At 41.7% G+C, this 22866-nt stretch overlaps 1 protein-coding gene across 2 annotated transcripts in view; it reads left to right on the forward strand.

Moving 5' to 3' along the window:
* LOC146797512 (contactin-3-like) overlaps positions 1 to 22866 on the forward strand; it is an 869316-nt gene that overhangs the window by 757478 nt on the left and 88972 nt on the right. The gene's annotated exons all lie outside the window — the stretch shown is intronic.

The raw sequence follows: 22866 nt of genomic DNA on the forward strand, positions 1-22866 counted from the left end.
TACCACAACAACTTGCGTTACAACATGCAAGACATTTATAGAGGAGACGGTGTACATTTCAATGAAGAAGGGAACAGAGTCTTCCTCTTGAACTTTAGACTCTGCATCGGTACTTACTTGTAGGTACAGAAAAACACTCAATAAACACAAGGGCTCTTTTTAGAGCCACCTAATATCTAAACACTTAAACGTGATTTTTAATTCTATTTTTTTTAATGTTTTTTTTGGGTGCGCGCTGGGTGCGCGCACCTCGCGATGTTTTTAAAAAAAATTAAAATCTTTTTTTTTTTGCCTTTCGTGGTCCTACTGTGACCCCCTCACAATGGCTAGGAGGTCAAGAACTCCCTACCCTACCCCCTATTCATGGTCTCCACCTTTCCTTTTCAGTGCGACAGACAAAATGGCGGCCGACACTTCCTGATTTCGACCGATTCGAATGTTTACTGACATCTAACAACCAATCAGAATTACGCTCGCACACGGCACGGTGCGCGCACAGGGCTTGCTCAGAGCGTGCACGGTGCGCGCGTATTGATATTGATATGCTTTTAAATGCTATTTTCTCAGGAAATACTGAACAGATTTACACCAGACCTGCGAAAGGCACTTCCTTGACCTTATGGCTACCTCTCTGCCAAATTTCAAGTAATTCTGTTCAGCCGTTCGGGCTGTAGCTGTGTCTAAATGTCCTATGGGAAAATGCATGGGGAAAACGCGTTGTGGGACCCCCCCTTTTTCTCGGCCCCCGCTTGACAAATCACCCTGAGACTTTCAGGGTAGGAGCTGAACGGAGCGCCCCATTAGTTCTGAAAATTTCGCGAGGATTCGTCAACCGGCGCCAAAGTTATTCAAAATAGAATTTTGAGATTTCTTATGGAAACACGGTCCTAACTATAACTATCTACTGGTGACCGCCAGTAGATAATATATATATATATATATATATATATATACATATATATATATATACTTTGAAGATGCACTCCTGTCGGAAAACGTAGCCCTCCGAGGGGTGGCACAGCGCCGGTGGAGTAACCCGGTAAATTTAAATCCTTGTAAAACGGAGTTCCAACTGTGCTCTCAGGTCTAGGAAAAAGACACCACACCATCCAAGTTGCTTCAAGGGGGTTTATTGCTTCATAAACCCAACGTGACGCATTTCACCCTCACGGGCTTGCTCACATATATATATATATATATATATATAAAAATATATAAAATATATAAAATTCTATTTTGGATAACTTTGGCGCCGGTTGACGAATCTTCGGGAAATTTCAAAACTAATGGGGCGCTCCGCTCAGCTCCTACCCTGAAAGTCTCGGGGTGATTCGACAAGCGGGGGCCGAGAAAAAAGGGGGGTCTCAAAACGCGTTTTCCCCATGCATTTTTCCATAGGACCTTTAGTCGAAGGTACAGCCCGAACGGCTGAACAGAATTTCTTGAAATTTGGCAGAGAGGTAGTCCTCAGGTCAGGGAAGTGCCTTTTGCAGGTCTGGTGTTAATCTGTTTAGTATTTCCTGAGAAAATAGCATTTAAAAGCATATAAATATCTATAAGCGCACACCGTGCGCGCACATGTGCGCACGGTGCCGTGCGCGAGCGAAATTCTGATTGGTTGTTAGATGTCAGTCAACATTCGAATCGGTCGAAATCAGGAAGTGTCGGCCGCCATTTTGTCTCTCGCACTGAAAAGGAAAGGGGGAAAAAAGGTGGAAAACGTGAAAAGGGGGCAGGGAAGATAGTTCCTGACCCCCTAGCCTTTCTCAGGGTGTCACAGAAGGACCCCCATGGGTGAAATAATAATTTTTTATTTTTTTATAAAAATCGCGGGGTGCGTGCACGGTGCACGGGGCGCGCCGCACACCATGTGCCCCACGCGAGCGCACGGTGCGCAAAGCGCACCGTGTCTGCCCAAAGCGCGCGCACGGAGCGCGAAGCGCACCCTGCGCGCACGGTGCGCGCACTGTGAAAAACCTTAAAAAATATATATATATATTAATAAATACATAACTTAGCATTTAAAAAAACGTACAAATTCACTTAAAAAACCATAGGCTTCACACACGTTATAGTTAGGAATTAGCATTTAAAAAACCTTGCAAATTCACTTAAAAAACCATAGGTTTCACACATGTTATAGTTAGGTGGACATTTCACTCGTAAAAAACCAATTAAATTCCCCCGTTATAGTTAGTTCAGATAACTATAACTCGCGCGACCGCCACTCTATCACAAGGATGATGTCATCAGTGATGTCATGAGTGATGCCACTGACCATGTCATGAGTGATGTAATATGTGACGTCATGAGCAGTGGATTGCGGGCGCGCGAGTTATAATTATCTGAACTAACTATAACGGGGGAATTTCATTGGTTTTTTACGAGTGAAATGTCCACCCAACTGTAACCTGTGTGAAACCTATGGTTTTTTAAGTGAATTTTATATATATATATACATATATATATATATATATATATATATATATATATATATATATATATATATATATATATATATATATATATATATATATATATATCCTGCTCCACTGCACCTAGGAAGCGCGGCACACTAAAGGCGGGTGCTTTGAATGCGGAGGTGCACCGCAATTTCTATTGACGCTCCATGACTCCTTCAAGTTCCCAGGAAAGAATCAAGCACTCACGGGTAAGCAGTACGGCAGCCTCGTTTATTTCAGAGGAGTAAACAACAGACGCGTTTCGGAGCTAGTCCTTCCTCAGTGTTGTTACTAAATTCATTGTGAGCTACATCTTATATACATCATTCAAAATTAGACATAGAGGAGGTCAGAGGGAACAGCGGTCCGAAATATTTGGGCGCCATCTTTAAAGGGTCAAAAAGATAATAGTTCAGATACAAACATAAATAGATATATAATCGTCGATTTGGCTGTGAAATTTTAAACAATGAATGTTTTTCGAAATATATTAAAACATTTCATCAATACAAATGCAAAAAATAAATTTATCACATTGGATATGTTTCACAGTACAATCTTTTAGTTATAGAGCCGTGGATCGGCAATCCGCCTGTATCAGGCGATTTATGACCCCATGATAAGTGCCGGACAAAACTGTTCATTGGACCATAATTATGCAGTATTTAATATTTTGCCGTGTATCGGCATTACTGGTCAAATGATAAAAAACCAATTTCAAGAAAGGAGGAATGGTGCAAGGAAAGAGAAAAAGAAAAGGAAAAAGTGAGGGAAAAACAAGAACAGAAGAAAGAAAATGTGACACATATTTTATGAGTCAATGCTAGACAGCATATTCAACTAACACACATTGGGTCATATTCAAGATTACAATTGATGATTAATAGGTCAAGTGTTTCTGAGTAGCAGTGGCTCCTGGAGTGTCTATTATCTAGGTCCCTAGATGTACAATCAGTTCTTCTCCTGAATTCAACCCATATGGGGTCTTCGTTTGGAGATCAATTATATATCTTGACTCCAGTCGCCTTAATCTTGCTACTCTGTCCCCTCCTCTGACATGTGCCAAGACACAATCAATCGCAAAAAACTGCAACAGATCCCTGTTACTATTATGTTTTATAGCGAAGTGTCTCGCTACGGGATAAGTGAAATCTTTTTTCGCTATTGCCCGCATGTGTTCCAAAATTCTGAATTTAACATTGTTCACAGTACTTCCCACATACATAAGTCCGCATGGGCATTTCAAGCAGTATACCACGTATGGTGTTTGGCAAGTCAAAAATTTCGAGATGACTCTTTCTTTAGGCAAGCCTTTAACATTGTAGTGAAATACTCTTTTGCTAAAGGCGCAGGCTTTACACTTCCCACAGGGAAAAAAGCCCTTCATTTCTTTTAAAGTGCCCAGTTTGCGGGAAATGGAATCTAGATGGCTGTGCACCAAATTATCTTTCAGCGATCGGGCTTTTCTGTATGTAATTTGGGGAGTCATTGAAACATCCGACCCAATAATAGGGTCAGTTTTTAATACATGCCAGTGTTTTCTGAGGATAGACCTCAACCTCAATGTGTCACTAGAATAGGTTGTAATAAGCCGAAATTGGCCTTCCATAGCTTTCTCAGTTTGTTTCGTTTGTAAAGTTTGTTCTCTAGGTATTTTTCTAACTCGTTCAAGAGTGTTCTCTAAGAGATTTGTATTGTAACCTCTCATCTCAAAACGTTTGAGGCTGCTCTCTGCTGCTTTTTCAAAATCACAATTTCTTGAGCAGTTTCGTTTTAATCTAAGGAGCTCGCCGTATGGAATGCTATTCTTCAGTTTTTCAGGATGTGCGCTAGAGGCATGAAGGGTACTGTTCCCTGCTGTGGGTTTGCGATAAAGGTCAGTTGTTAATTTCCCTGATTTTACTTCTACCTTCAAATCTAGATAGTTTACTGCCACTAAACTAATCTCCCCTGAGAAGTGTAGATTCACAGTATTTTCATTGAGATGTTGAATAAAATCATTTGCTTTGTCCATGGAACCTCTCCAGATTATAAAAAGGTCATCGATATATCGATGCCAAGATACAATCTCCTTTGTCCAATCTGAATTTTCAACGCTCCAGACCACCTGCTCCTCCCACCAGCCCACGAACAGATTCGCGTAGCTGGGGGCGAAGCAGGTGCCCATCGCGGTTCCGGAGATCTGTCTAAAGTATTCTCCTTGGAAGAGAAAAATGTTATTGTAAAGACAGAATTCAATAAGTTCCAATAACATTTTATTATGGGTTGCAAACTTTAGCGCTCTCTTCCTGAGAAAATGTTCACCCAACTGTAACCTGTGTGAAACCTATGGTTTTTTAAGTGAATTTTATATATATATATATATATATATATATATATATATATATATATATATATATATATATATATATATATATATATATATGCAAAAAAGAAGCAGAGAACTCTAGGTAGTTCTCAAGTTTAGGTGGAAAGCAGCTCTTGTCTAGAGCATTCTCAAAACCAGCGACACTCTAGATCTGCCCACCTCAAATGTCTGCTTTTCTATCAAAATCTTTAAGCATAGGAAAAGCACAGTGCTATCCACGCCGAGATAGAAATGGACAAAGTATTTTGCCATTTCTACAGCAAAGTCTTTAAGCATAGGAGTAGCACAGTGCTGTCCTTGCCGAGCTGTAAAATGACAAAAAACGCTTACCACTCCAGGAACAGTATTACAGCTTTGAATTGGTAGAATAGCAACAAAGCCGACCTGAAATGAGTAAAAGCAACCCCTGGCACAGTGTTTCACTCTAATTAGAGCTGTTCAGAGAGGTATAGCTTTGTCCAGACACAAGGGAGCACCCAGTATAAGTCAAAAAAATACCCTTTCAGACATAGAGTGACGAATATATTATGCAAAAAAAGAAGCAGAGAACTCTGGGTAGTTCTCAAGTTTAGGTGGAAAGCAGCTCTTGTATAGAGCACTCTCAACACCAGTGACACTCTAGATCTGCTGACCTCAAATGTCTGCTTTTCTATCAAAGTCTTTAAGCATAGGATTAGCACAGTGCTATCCACGCCGAGATAGAAATGGACAAAGTCTTATGCCATTTCTACAGCAAAGTCTTTAAGCATAGGACTAGCACAGTGCTGTCCTTACCAAGCTGTAAAATGACAAAGGTAATTTACCACTCCAGGCACAGTATTACAGCTCTGAATTGGTAAAATACCAACCAAGCCAACCTGAAATGAGTAAAAGCAACCCCTGACACAGTGTTTTGCTCTAATTAGAGCTCTTCAGAGAGGTATAGCTTTTTCCAGACACAAGGGAGTCTGGACAAAGCTATACCTCTCTGAAGCTTTTTTTTTTTTCTAAACATGTCCGCCGCTGCCTCTTTGCGCTCTGTTACGCTAAACATATTGGTTATATGTTTAGTAGGAGGTCCGGTCCCTGGCTCCTTTCCAATCAATCACCCTCGCTGTTTTATGCCCCTCGCCCAGTCCTGGATTCAACTTCTCACAGCGCATAAGCAAATGCCGGGCTTACCGTTGTATCTGTGGTTCGCCCGATGCACTGTTAATCCACTTCCTTCTCCGTATGTCATGAATTCCTCCACGGCATCAAGTTATCCAGGACGGTGCCCTCGCCATTTAGATTCCGCTCTGGTGCACCGAGAACGCGAGTCATGTTTAGAAAAAAGAAATTGGATGCAACCAGCATTGAAATACCAACAATGCGCAATATCCCTAACATACTGTCAACACAATTTGCAAAACTTGAAAGACTCTATGAAAGAGAGGTACGCAAATGGTGGGAAGCCACCTCATTGCAGAATTATATTGAGGTGGAGAGAGTTCCCAGGGGTTTGCGTATCTACACTATGCCAGCATATGAGAACCCAGACCCACTGCTCTTAGAGGCGTGGGCAGCATTCACAGCTCCATCATGTAAAGGGATTCTGGAGATACTTGTACAGTTTGCTTGGAGTGACAGAGGCAAAGCTCTTAAAGAGATTGAGGGTTTGGAGGAAGAATTGCTGAAGAACACCGATAAGAATCCGCAAGAGCTATTTAGGGAGGCAATGAAAAAATGGCTTTCCCAATATAAAATAAAGATCAAACAGTGCAAACAGGAAAAATGTGAGCGCGATGAGAGAGATTACGCGATGGGAAGGATTCTAACCTTCACAAAGAGATTAGAACAATCAAGAAAGGAAGTGACCAATAAGAACAAAACAATGACAACTGAGAAACCGGCCAGGGTGGAAACCTCCGAGTCTGACATGGCGGAAAATGAGCAATCGGAAGATGACATAGCAGGTCCATCTGGAAGACGCCAAAACAAACCTTTTCAAGAGGAGTTCAACATAATCCGTCAGTCATGGCTGAGGGGAGGAAAGAGCAAACCCCCGGAAGGAGAAGGAAAACCAGAAGGGGTGGCCGGAAGAGGAAGGGCAAAAAACAACCAAACACTGAGAATAACACGGAGCAAGAGGGGAGGCAGATGGTAGATGAGGAAGATCATCTGACCATAGTCAACCTATCATCAAGAATCTTGACTACCAGAAGAATCGGTGCTCATATTGGGACTAACATTCTGTCCACAGAATCTCCTGGAGTACACCCAGACCAGGATTTATCTGTTCAAGTTTGTCCCCTAGCTTAAACTACAGAAGTATTTTAAATTTAAACCAACGTTAAAGGAGGCAAGACTCCCCAAGTTACAGAGCAAAGACACGGATCTGTTGGCTGTCAATGACTTAACTACTCTGGAGATATTGGAGGATTTGCATCAAGAAGGAACGATGGAAGTAATACAATCTGCAGTGACCTTGACATAAAGAACAAGGCGCATTAATATAGAACAAGAAGCACCAGAGAGTGGTATGAAACCACCTTCACAATTCTTACCACAAATGCCATTTGACGCCATAGATACCTTTTCAGAGGCAGTCACCAAAGATCTAATAAGATTTAGAGAAAGCAAAAAACCCTCCAAAGTAAAAAACAATCTGACTAAAGCACAGAGAACTGCAGTAAAAATCTTGAGCAAGATACATCAATAATCTACAAATCCTCAGACAAGGGGGGGGAATATTGTCCTGATGTCGCGAGGACAGTATGTGGAGGAAGCTTTGCGACAGTTGATGAACCAAGACTGTTATGAATTAACAACCAAAGAGGAGTATCAATACAGCATTCAACAACTGCACACTTTAATAAAGAAATGGCATGACAAATCCATGCTAGATCTGGGTGAATATTTATTTCTAAGGATAACCAATCCCATTTTACTGATCTTTTACCATTTATCCAAGGTACACAAGGACAAAATGAGACCACCTGGGAGGCCAATAGTCTCTTCTTTGGGTAGTTTAGTAGAAAACCTCTCTAGGTTCATAGATCATTTTCTGTTTGGGTCAGTGCTAGAACTAAAATCTTATATCAAAGATACAACTGACTTCATTAGTCAAGGTCAAGGTCAAAACCACTTTATTCGATTATTTAAAATCATAAAAGTATGCTATACAAATACAGAAGTAATAAAAATCTAGTTAATAGCGAATATACAAATAAAAACTATTCAATAACAGTTAAAAATTCATAATTAACCATAGCCAACTTAAGCAGTTAATACAGATTCAATTTTAAGTTATTAGAGGGGATCAACATCTTGTACAGTTTTTAGTCTGGCCCTCCTCTCTCTGACAGATGCTGCTAGAAAACTGGCAACACAAAACATAATTAATGGACACTCTAACAGGTTTAAAAACATTAGGGCTGGCTTGCACTGAGTACAATTCATACTTTTTAACAGTGGAATGATAAACCTTTTCCTAGCGTGTTTAAAAAATGGGCAAAAGAACAGAAAGTGCATGGTGTCTTGAGGGGAAAAGTCATCGCACTTGCAGGGTGCAGCGTCTTCAGGTCTACTCCAACCCTCCACGTCCCATAGGACCATATGTATTTGGTTCAACCGCAGTTTAGTCAACAACCATCTATGGAAGGAATTGGTAACTAATGTCAGGTATAATGGCATCCCCGAGGACGGGGTTACCAAGACATGCCCCCGGACCGAGGATTTACAAAGTTCAACTCCCTCTCGCTCAGCCTCCCTTAATTTGATAAAATTTGATTTTACCCACTCAAGATCTGCCTTACATAGGGATTCTGGGTTAGAAAAAATGTCTGGTCTCCCCATGTATGCAGCTAACATCTCAATATTAGACAACCACTGGATTTTATTCCTATTGTCTAATCTAATACAGTCCTTTAGGATTTTATGATTGAGGGAGAGATTCGGATTTAACCATGTTTTCATCCATAGCAGTAATGGTGCTAGTTTAATTATGCCTGTTATGTAACCAATCCCAAGTTCCAAGTGGACTGAATAGGAAGCGATTGATTGTGGGAGGCCGAGAAGGGAGCGCAAAAATTTGTTTTCCTCCGTCTGGATCACATCATGTTTAATATAGCCCCAAATTGACGCCCCATACCTAACAATAGAAATGGTTTTGGCTTTATAAATTGTTAATATTGCCTCGACCGGCTTTCCTCCCAGCCTTTTTGCAAAACCTAGTACTGCCGCAGAGGAGTTTCTCGCGGAATTTGCCTTTAATAAAAGCTGGGGGGACCAAGAACTTTTATCATCGAAAACTACTCCTAGGTAGGTGAATACTCTCACTCGTGAGATTTCTTCTCCCCCGCAAAAGAAAGGCTTAACATTATTTTTTGCTCGGCCCAATGACATCACATGTGATTTGCTGTTATTAACTACCAGGTCCAAGCTTTTCATGAAGTCTCCAAACGAGGCCAACAATTTTTGCAAGGCCAGGGGAGTCCTGGCCAGAAGAACGGCATCATCCGCGTATAGGAGGACCGGAATCGGGGTGCCTCCCATGCGCGGAATGTCCGGCGTTGTTGCCAACAGATTACATTCCAGGGCATTAATATATAATGTAAACAGCATGGGGGCTAATATACATCCCTGTCGTACCCCTCTGCTGGACTTAAAACTGGACGTACATTTCCCCTCGGTAGTCATCCTAATGGAGGCGTTCAGGTCTTTGTGAAGCTCAGCAAGGAAGTACACAAGGGACCTATCAAGTCCCATTTCCAGGAGCATTGTCCACAATTTAGACCTGTTGACGAGGTCAAAAGCTGTGGACAAATCCATAAAACCCAAGTAAATGGAGCCCCTGGCCGCCTTGGTGTATTTGGCTGTTATTAAGAGAAGGTTCAAACATTGGTCCTCCGTACTCCGCCCAGCTCTAAAGCCATATTGGGCATCTGACAGAATGTTATTGTCAGAGGCCCACCCCGTTATCCTGGCTAGGATAACTTTCCCCAAGATTTTTATAGAGGAATCCAACAGGGATATGGGCCTGTAACATCTGGGGTCTGCCCTTTGACCTTTCTTAAAGACCGGTATTATAACCGACCGGGACCACGATTTAGGGAATCCAACACAAGCCGAGTTATTAAATACATTTGTCAGTATGTTGGCCCAGAACAAAGGATTGGCCTTATACATATCGGTTGGGACTCCGTCTGGTCCAGGGGCCTTCTTTCCTGCAGAATCTTCAATCGCTTTGGTAACCTCTCCTAAATGGAACCTAACTGGTGTAGAGGTGGGTTCCAAGGCTTGTCCCACGAAAGTTTCTAAATCGAGGTCACTGCCATATATATTTTCAAAATGGCTCAGCCAATTCTCCTCTGCAATATTAGTTTCCAGCACATTATTTTTAATGTTAGAAAAAAGGGGTGTGTTAATAATTGACCACAATTTTGCGCTATCTTTTAAAGTAGCTTTGTCCATAAGTTCAACCCAGGCATTATGTTTAATTTCTTTTTTCCTATCCTCCAAAGTTTTTTTATAATCTCTTCTAAGCTGTGACACCAGAATTTTATTCCTCGGGCGTGCCTGAAGAGCTTTTTTGAGGTAGTTGTAGGATTTAGTACATTTATGGTCAAACCAGCCCATAACTAAACTATTAGTGGCTGGTCTATTTTTACTGGTTAGCTCTTTTGCCACTTTGAGGCAGATAGCTTCATACGAGGATATTACTTGCTTCCCCGTAGAATGTTGATCTCCACATATTTCTAGGTCCATAGCCGCCTCTAATGTAATGGTGTTAAAAAACTCCTCTGGAATTACCTTGCTCCAGTTTAGCCTCCTCCCCTGATCTTTTGTCTTCACTTCGGCAACCATCATGGAGGGGGTAGATGTATTTAAAAAAGAGAAACCATCTAGCAATTCAATTGCCACTGGATTATGGTCACTAAAAGTTGACTGTATAGCATTATAGGAAACTACATATTTTAAAAGGCCAGAAGAAAGAAATATGTAGTCAATTATTGTATCACTATCCCTACCTATAAAAGTGGGAACCCGTGTCCTTTGATCGAAGAAGCCTGGGTCATACAATTCATTTTCAGATAAGAGTTTCTCCAGTGCTTCCCCCTTTTTTGAGTGCTCAAAGTGTTGCGGGGATGTAAAATCTGGCCCATCAATATCGATTAACAAACAGTTATGACTACATAAGTGCACATTAAAATCGCCTAACAAAATAAAGTGGCAGAAAGTGGTTTGCTTTAAAGTGTAAGTATTTAAAAAATTCGACAGCCAAAGCGGGTGAGTATTCGGCGAGTCCCCTTGCTGGGAATTATAACAATTCACTAGTAATAATTTCGTGTTATTAGTGAGTTTGAAATCCAAAATAAGAAAATTATTAGATAAACAGGATATCCTGCTAACTGTCCCTCTTAGTTTCACCGATACCAGGACCACTAAGCCCCCTATAGCCCTCCCAGACACTGGTTTTATTGCTGGGACAAAATAGGACGTAAAACGGTCCAACCAAAAATCACAATTGATTTCCCAGGTCTCTTGAAAAGCCATAATATCGTAGTCTTTCAAGAAACTTAACCAAGAGGTATTATCTCTCTTGGATCGTAAACCCGCCACATTCCAAGTTACTATCTTGATATTTGCCCCCTTAAGATTACCATGAGTCATTTGACTACAATTATTACCAACGGGGTTTGTAGGTGCTTGGACTTTTTCCTGAGGCGCCAAACCGGGGCAAGACTCATCCCCTATACCCTCAGTAGCCTCTCGTCAATCACACATGTCCAGGGAAGAAAATACCTCAAATCGATTGCGTGTAGGGATATTAGACCCATACTTAAAGTAATTTTCTCCTCCAGGACCCTGGTTGTAAAACAGCGTCAATGCTGTCCCTGATATGTAATTTCTCGATTTTAAACTATGTAGGAGATCTCTGGGGGGGTTAATTATAAAAGAAACCAAGGGGACGCACCTGGATACTGTTTTCGTCTTGTACCAGAGAGGCAGCCCTCAATAAGACAGTAGCCACGTGTTGTGGATGTCTGAAGTTAACTATTATGCAATCACCTACACAGGATTTTTTAGAGGACCCAATCCAGCTCACTCGTCTAGTGCTTAGGATATCATTGGCAGAATTGAACGGGAATCCACACTTCCTGTGCAACCAGGAAACAGTTTTGTGTTTAAGAGAGTCATGTGATTCCTTGTGCGTTAGGTCTGAGTGACTATCCTGGGGCGGTACATTAGTTAAAATCACAACATAAGGGGAACATGCCGGGGGTAAATTTATAAATCTACTTTTCTTTTCCTCCTGGCTACTGAATGTCGCAACCGACCCCGTTGAAACTGGTATAGCAGTTCTTTGTGCGAAAGTAGGCTCTGGTATGGTTGGTATAACTGGAACTTTAGTATTAGGGGGCTGAAGTGTTTGCTGTTGGTTTACTACTCTGACTGCATTCTCTTGCCCAGCTACGCCCGTCACCTTATTGCTGCTATCTATCAATTTTAGATGTTTTGTTAGCAAACCTCCTAGCCTCTTAACCTCATCGGCCACAGTATCTAATTTCCGAACTAGGGGTTGCACAAACTGATCTAATTTGGATTCAAATATAACCTCTAGGGAGCGCAGTAGTTGGGACAATTGATCAGGGTGTATTAGGCTGTTTACGACATTACTGTGTACTCGAGAGTTTGGGGGCTCGTCTAAATTAACCTGTACTTGTTCGGTAATGTCAACCCTTTTTATAGACTTCTCCCCCCCCTCTTTTGCTATGCTGCTTCCTACAGTTCCTGACTGGTCTAGCAACAGAGGTGACTTCATCAGTAATTTCACTCGGTATAAATGTATCAGACACTGAAGAATCCATGTGAACCTGGGCTGTAACCGTGGAAGCAGCTATAGAGGCCGGCTCGCAGATACCATGTTCCAGCGAGCTCTCTACATGTATCAGAGGAACTTGGGTACTTATTGGGGGACTATCCATTCCCAGAGAGGCCCTTCGTTCATTATTTATTTTGTTTACCTTTTTCACCAAATAATTATCAAGAGGACCTAACCCCGGTATAAGTGAGTCCTTTAGTCCTATAGGCATTGTGAACACTAGCAAGTATAATAGTTATCAACAGCAGTGGAATGAGAGGAATCTCACTAGCCCCACTGGAACAATATGACAGGGAAACACTTTACCAGAGACGAAGTCCACTGAGTCCTGGTAATCCAACAAAAAATGCAAAGGGTATGGCCCAGCCCAGCCACGGCCAGTCCCGGACTGTCACAGACTGTTCCGCCCTTGTCCCGGGCTTCTCTCGGCGCCGCCCGCGCGCGTCCCGCGACGCGGAGGAAGCCTCTCTCTTTTTAGCGCCTCCTGGCGCGACGGCGGGCGGAAGTGCCCCAGTGGCGCTCGGGAGCCTGGGGAATGTAATCCGATGGTGCGGTGCCGTGAATGGCAGAACGCGGCTGCGGGATTACCAGCACGCGTAAAGGTGGTGTCTGCCTGCGGGCCCCAAGGTACGTGCTCTCTCCTCTTTGCTCCTTGCACAAACAAACAGTGTCCTTCATTAGTCATATTGAAGGCATAGACTGGCATCAATCTTATTGTCTGATTGTATTAGACATAACAAGCCTCTACACCTGTATTAATCATTCACAGGGATTGAATGGGGTAACATATTTCTTACAGAAGAGAGCACTGAGATTTGCGACCCATAACAGCATGCTGTTGGAGTTAATAGAATTTTGTCTATTTAACAACATCTTTCTCTTCCAGGGTGATCTCTATAGACAGGTTTCCGAGCCCGCGATGGGCACCTGCTTCGCTCCCAGTTATGCAAATATATTCGTAGTCTGGTGGGAGGAGCAGGTGGCCTGGTCCAAAGCCAATGAAGATTGGACAAAGGATATAGTGACCTTTTTCTGATATGGAAAGGCCCTGGGAGTAAGGCAGAAGAGTATATAGCACATCTGAACAGGAACGAAGTAAATCTACAATTCTCAGGTGAGATTAGTTTAGTGGCAGTAAACTATCGGGACCTGAGAGTGGAGATACAGGATGGAAAAGTAACAACAGCCCTGTTTATGAAACCAACGGCTGGCAACAGTACGCTGCATGCATCAAGCAGCCACCCCCAAAAACTAAAAGACAGCATACCTTATGGGGAGTTTCTTAGATTAAAACGTAACTGTTCAAGAAAGTGTGATTTTGACTTGGCAGTGAAAGAAAGTTTCAATCAATTTGTAGCTCGAGGGTACTGAATAGACCTTTTAGAGAGCACCCTAAGGAGAGTAGAATTCTTGCCTAGAGAGGATCTGTTAAAACAACAACAAAAAAACAAGATGTTAATGAAGGAAAATTCCGGATGGTAACAACTTTTTCCGAAGATGCTGACATCTTGAGAAACATCATAAGAAGGAATTGGCACGTGCTAAAAATGGATATGATCATTGGCGCTGACATTCCGACGGCACCCTTGATCACTTTTAAAAAAGCACGCTCATTAAAGGATAGTCTAGTTCACAGTCACCTAGATATAATTCAACCAAGACAGGGAACTCTAAATGAGATGAGAGGCTTTTACCCCTGCGGAAGGTGCAAGGCTTGCGCATTCAGCAAGAGGGTATTACCTTATGAGGTAAAAGGCCTGAAAGCAGGCAAAAGAATTAACAAATTCATGACCTGTCAAACCACGCATGCTGTTGATTGCCTGAAGTGCCCGTGTGGACTCAGGCATATAGGGAGCACGATACATTGCGTAAAAATAAGTGTACTGGAACATATGCATGCTATTGCAAAGAAAGATTTTAACTATCCAGTGGCACGGCATTTTGCCATTAAACATAAGAGCGACAGAGATCTGTTACAGTTTTTTAGCATTGACTGAGTCTCATTGAACATCAGAGGGGGGGACAGAGTGCTGAAATTGAGAAGATTAGACTCACAATATATTATTGACCACCAGAAGCAAACCCTGAATGGGTTAAATAGTGGGGAGGAGTTGACAGTGCATCTAGGGATCTAGGATGCATAGGGATATTGGTTTTCAGATTTTTAGAATATGTATGAACCAATAACTTTTGTGTAAAGTGCCTTATGTTGTTTTCAGTCCACATTTTTTCTAATCATGTCATTTTAATTGGGTGCCGATACACGGCGAGATAAAATTGAACTCTGAGGTAATGTCTGCAACCCGACACAGGAGGTAGCTAACTGCAGATACACGGCAAGATTAATTGCATTTCGGGTGTCAAAACACAGCGATCATGAATCATATCATTGCCAATGTCACTGAATGAGTTTTTATCGAGTTGTAATTGTATTTCTCGATTCGAATAGAAGATAACTGTGTATTAAATCATAACAACCAGGGATGAATACCATCACAAAATGGCGCTCGCGATATGCGTGTAGCCATCCCTCATTTGTTTCTATGTTAGAATACATGACATTTAAAAGATGGCGCCTCCCAGCGCGATTTGTGATAACACTGACGAAGGATTATATTCGAAATGCGTCTGTTTTGTACAAATAAAAACTCACCGCTGTAATCAAGCCCTGCGAGTGCTGGTATCCTTTCATGAGGAGAGAGGATATTTGGAGCGTTTATGTATATATATATATATATATATATATATATATATATATATATATTACCTACTGGCGGTCGCCAGTAGGTAGTTATAGTTAGGACCCTGTTTCCATAGGAAAACCGCAACATTCTATTTGGAATAACTTTGGCGCCGGTCGACGAATCCTCGCGAAATTTTCAAAACTAATGGGGCGCTACGCTCCGCTCCTACCCTGAAAGTCTCGGGGGGATTCATCAAGCGGGGGCTGAGATAAAAGGGGGGTCCCAAAACGCGTTTTTCCCATGCATTTTTCCATAGGACCTTTAGACACAGCTACAGCCCGAACGGCTGAACAGAGTTCCTTGAAATTTGGCAGAGAGGTAGTCTACAGGTCAAGGAAGTGCCTTTTGTAGGTTTGGTGTAAATCTGTTCAGTAGATTCTGAGAAAATAGCCTTTAAATCAATATATATATCTGAGCCAGCTTACGGTGCGCTTGCGGTGCGCTTACCGTACGCGTACGGTGACGTGCGCGAGCGCGAATCTGATTGGCTGTTAGATCTTAGTAAACATTCGAATCGGTCGAAACCAGGAAGTGGCGGCCGCCATTTTCTCTCTCGCACTCTGAGAGGGGGTTAAAAAACAAAGGGCAAAAACATGTAAAGGGGCTGTTTAGACAGCTCCTAAGCACCTAGCCATGTTGAGGGAGTCCCCTAAGTTCCCATAATGCCAAAAACAGAATTGTCATTGTTTCGATAATTTCGGCGATTACGCTTACCGTGCGCGTACGGTAAAAATTATTAAAAATAAAAAAAATATCCATACTCTCCTCACCCCATGTGCAAATGTTGCCCGAAGGGCACCATTTGTACATGGCTTATTGAATTACTGAAAAATTAAAATATTACCTTTCACAATGATGCGCATCATATGTCCTCCGTGTGCGCACGGTGCGCGAAGCGCATCGTTCGTACATGGGCCATCTAGCGTAACGCGTGCCCACCGTGCGTGCACGGCACTAACTGCGTAAAGTGGGCGCGCGGTGCACGGAACGAACTGCGTTAAGTGGGCGCGCACGCCACGAATGGCGTAAAGTAACTTAGCATTTAAAAACCGTACAAATTCACTGAAAAAAACATAGGTTTCACACACGTTATAGTTAGGAATTAGCATTTAAAAAACCTTGCAAATTCACTGAAAAAACCATAGGTTTCACACATGTTATAGTTAGCGGAAATTTTACTGATAAAAAACCAATGAAATTCCCCCGTTATAGTTAGTGCAGGCAACTATAACTCACGTGACCGCAATCCTCTGCTGATGACATATGTGTCTTTATGAAAAAAAATATTTGCAATATATGTATAGCTAAAATTTAATGGAAGAAGACATGGGCAAATAAGTGTCTAAATACAGTATTAGCATCAACAGAGGATTGCGGTCATGTGAGTTATAGTTGCCTGCACTAACTATAACGGGGGAATTTCATTGGTTTTTTATCAGTAAAATTTCCGCTAACTATAACATGTGTGAAACCTATGGTTTTTTCAGTGAATATATATATATATATATTCACTTAAAAAACCATAGGTTTCACACATGTTATAGTTAGCTGGGCATTTCCGCCATAAAAAACCAATGAAATTCCCCCGTTATAGTTAGTGCAGGCAACTATAACTCACGCGACCGCAATCCGCTGCTGATGACGTCAGATATTACATCACTGTATTTAGACACTTATTTACCCATGTCTTCTTCCATTCATCTTTAGCTATACATATATTACATTTTTTTTTTTCAGAAAGACACATATGTCATCAGTGATGTAATATCTGACGTCATCAGCAGCGGATTGCGGTCGCGTGAGTTATAGTTGCCTGCACTAACTATAACGGGGGAATTTCATTGGTTTTTTACGAGGGAAATGCCCAGCTAACTATAACATGTGTGAAACCTATGGTTTTTTAAGTGAATTTGCAAGGTTTTTTAAATGCTAATTCCTAACTATAACGTGTGTGAAACCTATGGTTTTTTCAGTGAATTTGTACGGTGTTTTAAATGCTAAGTTATGTATTTATTAATATATATTTTTTTAAAACGTTTTCACCGTTCGCGCACGGCGCGCGCACAGTGCGCTTCACGCACTGTGCGCGTGCGGTGGGCACGTGGTGCGCTTCACGCACCACACGCCCACTTTACGTAGTTCGTGCCGTGCACGCACGGTGCGCTTTGCGCACCGTGCACGCACAGTGGGCATGCGGTGCGCAAAGCGCACCGCGCGCCCACTTTACGCAGTTTGTGCCGTGCGCGCACGGTGCGCTTCGCGCACCGTGCGTGCACAGTGGGCACGCGGTAAGCTTCGCGCACCGCGTGCCCACCTTACGCAGTTTGTGCCGTGCGCGCACGGTGCGATTACGCAGTTCGTGCCGTGCGCGCACGCTGCGCGAACTTCGCAGAATTTTTTCCGTTTGGGTGGTGCGCGCAGGGTGCGCGCACTCCGCGATTTTTCCCCAAAAAAATAATTTATTTTGGACGCTTGGGGGTCCTTCTGGGACCCCCTGACCACGGCTAGGGGGTCAGGAACTGTCCACCCTGCCCCCTTTTCACGTTCTCCACCTTTGTTTATCACCCCCTCAGAGTGCGAGAGACAAAATGGCGGCTGCCACTTCCTGGTTTCGACCGATTCGAATGTTTACTAAGATCTAACAACCAATCAGAATTGCGCTCGCGCACGCTGCGCGCGTACAGATATATATATGCTTTTAAATGCTATTTTCTCTGAAAATACTGAACAGATTTACACCAAACCTGCAAAAGGCACTTCATGGACCTTATGGCTACCTCTCTGCCAAATTTCACGTAATTCTGTTCAGCCGTTCGGGCTGTAGCTGCGACTAAAGTCCCTATGGAAAAATCCATGGGGAAAACGCGTTTTGGGACCCCCCCTTTTTCTCGGCCCCCGCTTGACAAATCACCCCGAGACTTTCAGGGTAGGAGTGGAGCGGAGCGCCCCATTAGTTTTGAAAATTTCGCGAGGATTCGTCAATCGGCGCCAAAGTTATTCAAAATAGAATTTTGAGATTTCCTATGGAAACTCGGTCCTAACTATAACTATCTACTGGCGACCGCCAGTAGATAATATATATATATATATATATATTCACTTAAAAAACCATAGGTTTCACACACGTTATAGTTAGGAATTAGCATTTAAAAAACCTTGCAAATTCACTGAAAAAAACATAGGTTTCACACATGTTATTGTTAGCTCGACATTTCACTCGTAAAAAACCAATGAAATTCCTCCGTTATAGTTAGTTCTGCTAACTATAACTCACACACCCACAATCCACTGCTCATGACGTCACATATTACATCACTCATGACATAGTCAGTGGCATCACTCATGACATCACTGATGACATCATCCTTGTGATAGAGTGGCGATCGCGCGAGTTATAGTTATCTGGACTAACTATAACGGGGGAATTTCATTGGTTTTTTACGAGTGAAATGTCCAGCTAACTATAACATGTGTGAAACCTTTGGTTTTTTAAGTGAATTTGCAAGGTTTTTTAAATGCTAATTCCTAACTATAACGTGTGTGAAACCTATGGTTTTTTAAGTGAATTTGTAAGGTTTTGTAAATGCTAAGTTATGTATGTATTATTATATTTTTTATATATTTTTGTTACAATAAACTACCTATGTATATAGTTATAGAGTGACTGTATCCTGTAATATGGAATGGCTCGTTTAAAATGTTTTTTTTATTTTTTTTAAGGTTTTTCACCGTGCGCGCACCCCGCGAATTTTTGAAAAAAAAATAAATGTTTTTTTCACCCTTCGGGGTCCTTCAGGGACCCCCTGACAAAGGCTAGGGGGTCAGGAACTCTCTACCCTGCCCCTTTTCACGTTCTCCACCTTTCTTTTTCACTGTCACACACCAAACACACAAAATGGCGGCCGACACTTCCTGATTTCGACCGATTCGAATGTTGACTGACATGTAACCACCAATCAGAATTGCGCTCGCGCACGTTAGGTTGCGCGCACGGTGCTCACACGGTGCGCGCCTATAGATATTTATGTACTTTTAAATGCAATTTTCTCAGGATCTACTGAACAGATTAACACCATATATGCAAAAGGCACATGCCTGACCTGAGGACTACCTCTTTGCCAAATTTCAAGTAATTCTGTTCAGCCGTTCAGACTGTGCCTTCGACTAAAGGTCCTAAGGGAAAATGCATGGGGAAAACGTGTTTTGGGACCCCCCTTTTTCTCAGCCCCCGCTTGACGAATCACCCCGAGACTTTCAGGGTAGGAGCTGAGCGGAGCGCCCCATTAGTTTTGAAAATTTCGCGAGGATTCGTCAACCGGCGCCAAAGTTATTCAAAATAGAATATTCAGATTTCCTATGGAAACACAGTCCTAACTATAACTATCTACTGGCGACCGCCAGTAGATAATATATATATATATATTTATGCATATTTGATGCTGTACTGTCATACCCTGCTTGACACAAAAATAAACCTTGAGGATTTATTTAACTTATATTTGTTAATTAAATAGTCACCATAGTGAACATCATTTCAAGGAACTCAGACAAGACCACAATTCATTCTTTTGTGTTCTTTTTATATCTAAAATAAATCTTTTTTAGAATGTTTCAACACCTTTCATTGATTAAGTAAAGAAACATCATTCAATTCGAACATTGGCAACCAAGACTACTGTCTTATTTCACAACTTAAGCAGTAGTTATTGACACTTTTACAAGAATATGCACCTTACACAGTTGGTCATATGACATAAGATCAATTTACATATTTGTAATATATGCAACACATCACATGAAAATTATTTATGTTGAAGAAGTGTCACAGCGTCGACGTTTCGGTCTCCTAAAGTTCAATTCCCGAGACCATCATCAGGACTCAAGTTGCACCACGTATCTATCATAAAAACATACATAAATTACCAACGTATTTCACCATCTGAGCTCATCTATTATTATTGTCACTTCACTGAAGGAAAACAGATGTCTCCCATTTAAATCACCCGATAAAATATGTCAGTGTCAATTCCCATAGTGACCCAAAACAACCAAAGAAAACAAGTGGGGTGACGAACCCACATAACGATTACCCAAGGAACACCAAAAATGTGCCGTGGAGTCAACTACAAAGTGTATGATTTCTGCCACCAATAATGTCTTCCCAAGAGATGCCAAATTATAACTGTACCTCCCTGAATCAAAACAGAAACACTTACTCATACTTTCATGTGAAAACTTTTGGAACTGAATCCAATTCTATCAAGAAGATAGTAACCAAAAATTGGCATTTGATCCAAAAGGTAGAACCTCAGTTGACAAGACCTCGCTTTGCATTTAAAAGGGCAAGAAATCTAAAGGATTCCCTTGTTAAAGCATATAAAGAACCAGCCCCTATTACTCTGACAAACTTATGGGGACTTCCACCCATAACCGACCACTATCCCTGTGGACATTGTACAGCTTGCCCCACAACATCGGTGGTAAAATCCTGTGTTTTGAATGGAAAAGAATGGACATTACGACAGCATACAAACTGTCTTACTAGGAATGTAATCTACTGTATAGAATGCCCCTGTGCCCTTTATTACATTGGCAAAACAACGCAGGAAGTTAAAAAACATATAATTCAACATCAATCACGTATTAGATGCAAGATTGTAACAGCACCCATGGTGGAACATTACATGGAAAAAGAGCATACCCCTCTTGATATGAAGTGGTTTGTGTTAGAGACTGTGAAAAACACTAAACGCAGACAAAATGTGGATCGTCTACTTACACTGAAGGAAAACAGGTGGATTTGGTCAGCTAAAACTGTTGAGAGGGGATTGAATTCTTACATTGAATGGCAAACTTTAGCTACCTTGTGATTTATGCAGATTTCTTTATGTTTATCTTTGATATACATCTGTTCTCGGGGTCTGTTGTTGGGTAGCGAGTGTACCTGTATTTGGAGTCTTGTGTTAGAAACTGGACTGTATTTTGATTTTATGTTATAGTCTAAGATTTGTCGACAAGTGACTTACTAGTTCAGGAGACATTACATAGGAGTCGCCAGTCCGAATATAAATATGACTAGGGCTGACATTCTATCCGGGTGCCTTAAACAACTTCCCATGATTAAGACTATTAATGGGTTACATCATAGAAATAGTTTTTTAATGTGGTATGTTTACAATTGTGTTGCATATAACATTGGTATGTTAAAATAAGGGCACTTTCTGTGTCCAAAGATTTTGTTCTACTCTGGGCATCTGATATTATATTGCTGTGCCGGTTTAGAAGTCTCCGTTTAAAGAAGGCCGACTGTTTACCTTCTATACCAAGCTGATTTGGATGACGCTTATGAGCCCAGGTTACACTACATACGAGTTGCAAATCCTAATATGATTGTGTCTGACTCTATATCCGGGTGACACTAACCACCAGGCATTTTGTCTTAACTTTAAGACTATTACGTTTTAATGTTTTGCACTGCAGTCACAGTATGTGACTTGTATTAATTTCTATATACATGCATGGTTGGGCATTCAATATGATATTGCATCGCTATGTCGGAGTAGATGGCTCCGTTTAAAGATGGCCGACGGATTTCCCTTCAGACTAGGCGGATCTCGATGTGACTAACGTTTAAATGATTCCCGCACTTGTGGGTGGTGGCTTCTCGGATTTGTTGGGCGAGTGGTACGAAGAGAGCGGACTTGGAGTCAAAGAAGTAAGCTTCTTTCTTGGGAGGGTTCTGCAGCCTCGAAATAACAGTAGGTGACGAGTTTCGTCTGACCTGGTATCTTTGTTTCCAGATTTTGTAAGCGCAGACGAAGGTTGCCGCTTTATGTAAGTACAGACAGACAGCATGTTTACAAACTTTCGTATTGAAAGAGGTCCTTTGAGGTGATTTAGGACTTTCCATTTTGTTTTTGATTCTGGTTTTGATTTAGTGCTCTCATAAGGAATTGGAATACGTGAGCCAAAGTTTTCACATGAAAGTATGAGTAAGTGTTTCTGTTTTGATTCAGGGAGGTACAGTTATAATTTGGCATCTCTTGGGAAGACATTATTGGTGGCAGAAATCATACACTTTGTAGTTGACTCCACGGCACATTTTTGGTGTTCCTTGGGTAATCGTTATGTGGGTTCGTCACCCCACTTGTTTTCTTTGGTTGTTTTGGGTCACTATGGGAATTGACACTGACATATTTTATCGGGTGATTTAAATGGGAGACATCTGTTTTCCTTCAGTGAAGTGACAATAATAATAGATGAGCTCAGATGGTGAAATACGTTGGTAATTTATGTATGTTTTTATGATAGATACGTGGTGCAACTTGAGTCCTGATGATGGTCTCGGGAATTGAACTTTAGGAGACCGAAACGTCGACGCTGTGACACTTCTTCAACATAAATAATTTTCATGTGATGTGTTGCATATATTACAAATATGTAAAT

The sequence above is a fragment of the Triturus cristatus genome, chromosome 9, assembly GCF_964204655.1.
Source record: "Triturus cristatus chromosome 9, aTriCri1.1, whole genome shotgun sequence".
NCBI classification, from domain to species: domain Eukaryota; kingdom Metazoa; phylum Chordata; class Amphibia; order Caudata; family Salamandridae; genus Triturus; species Triturus cristatus.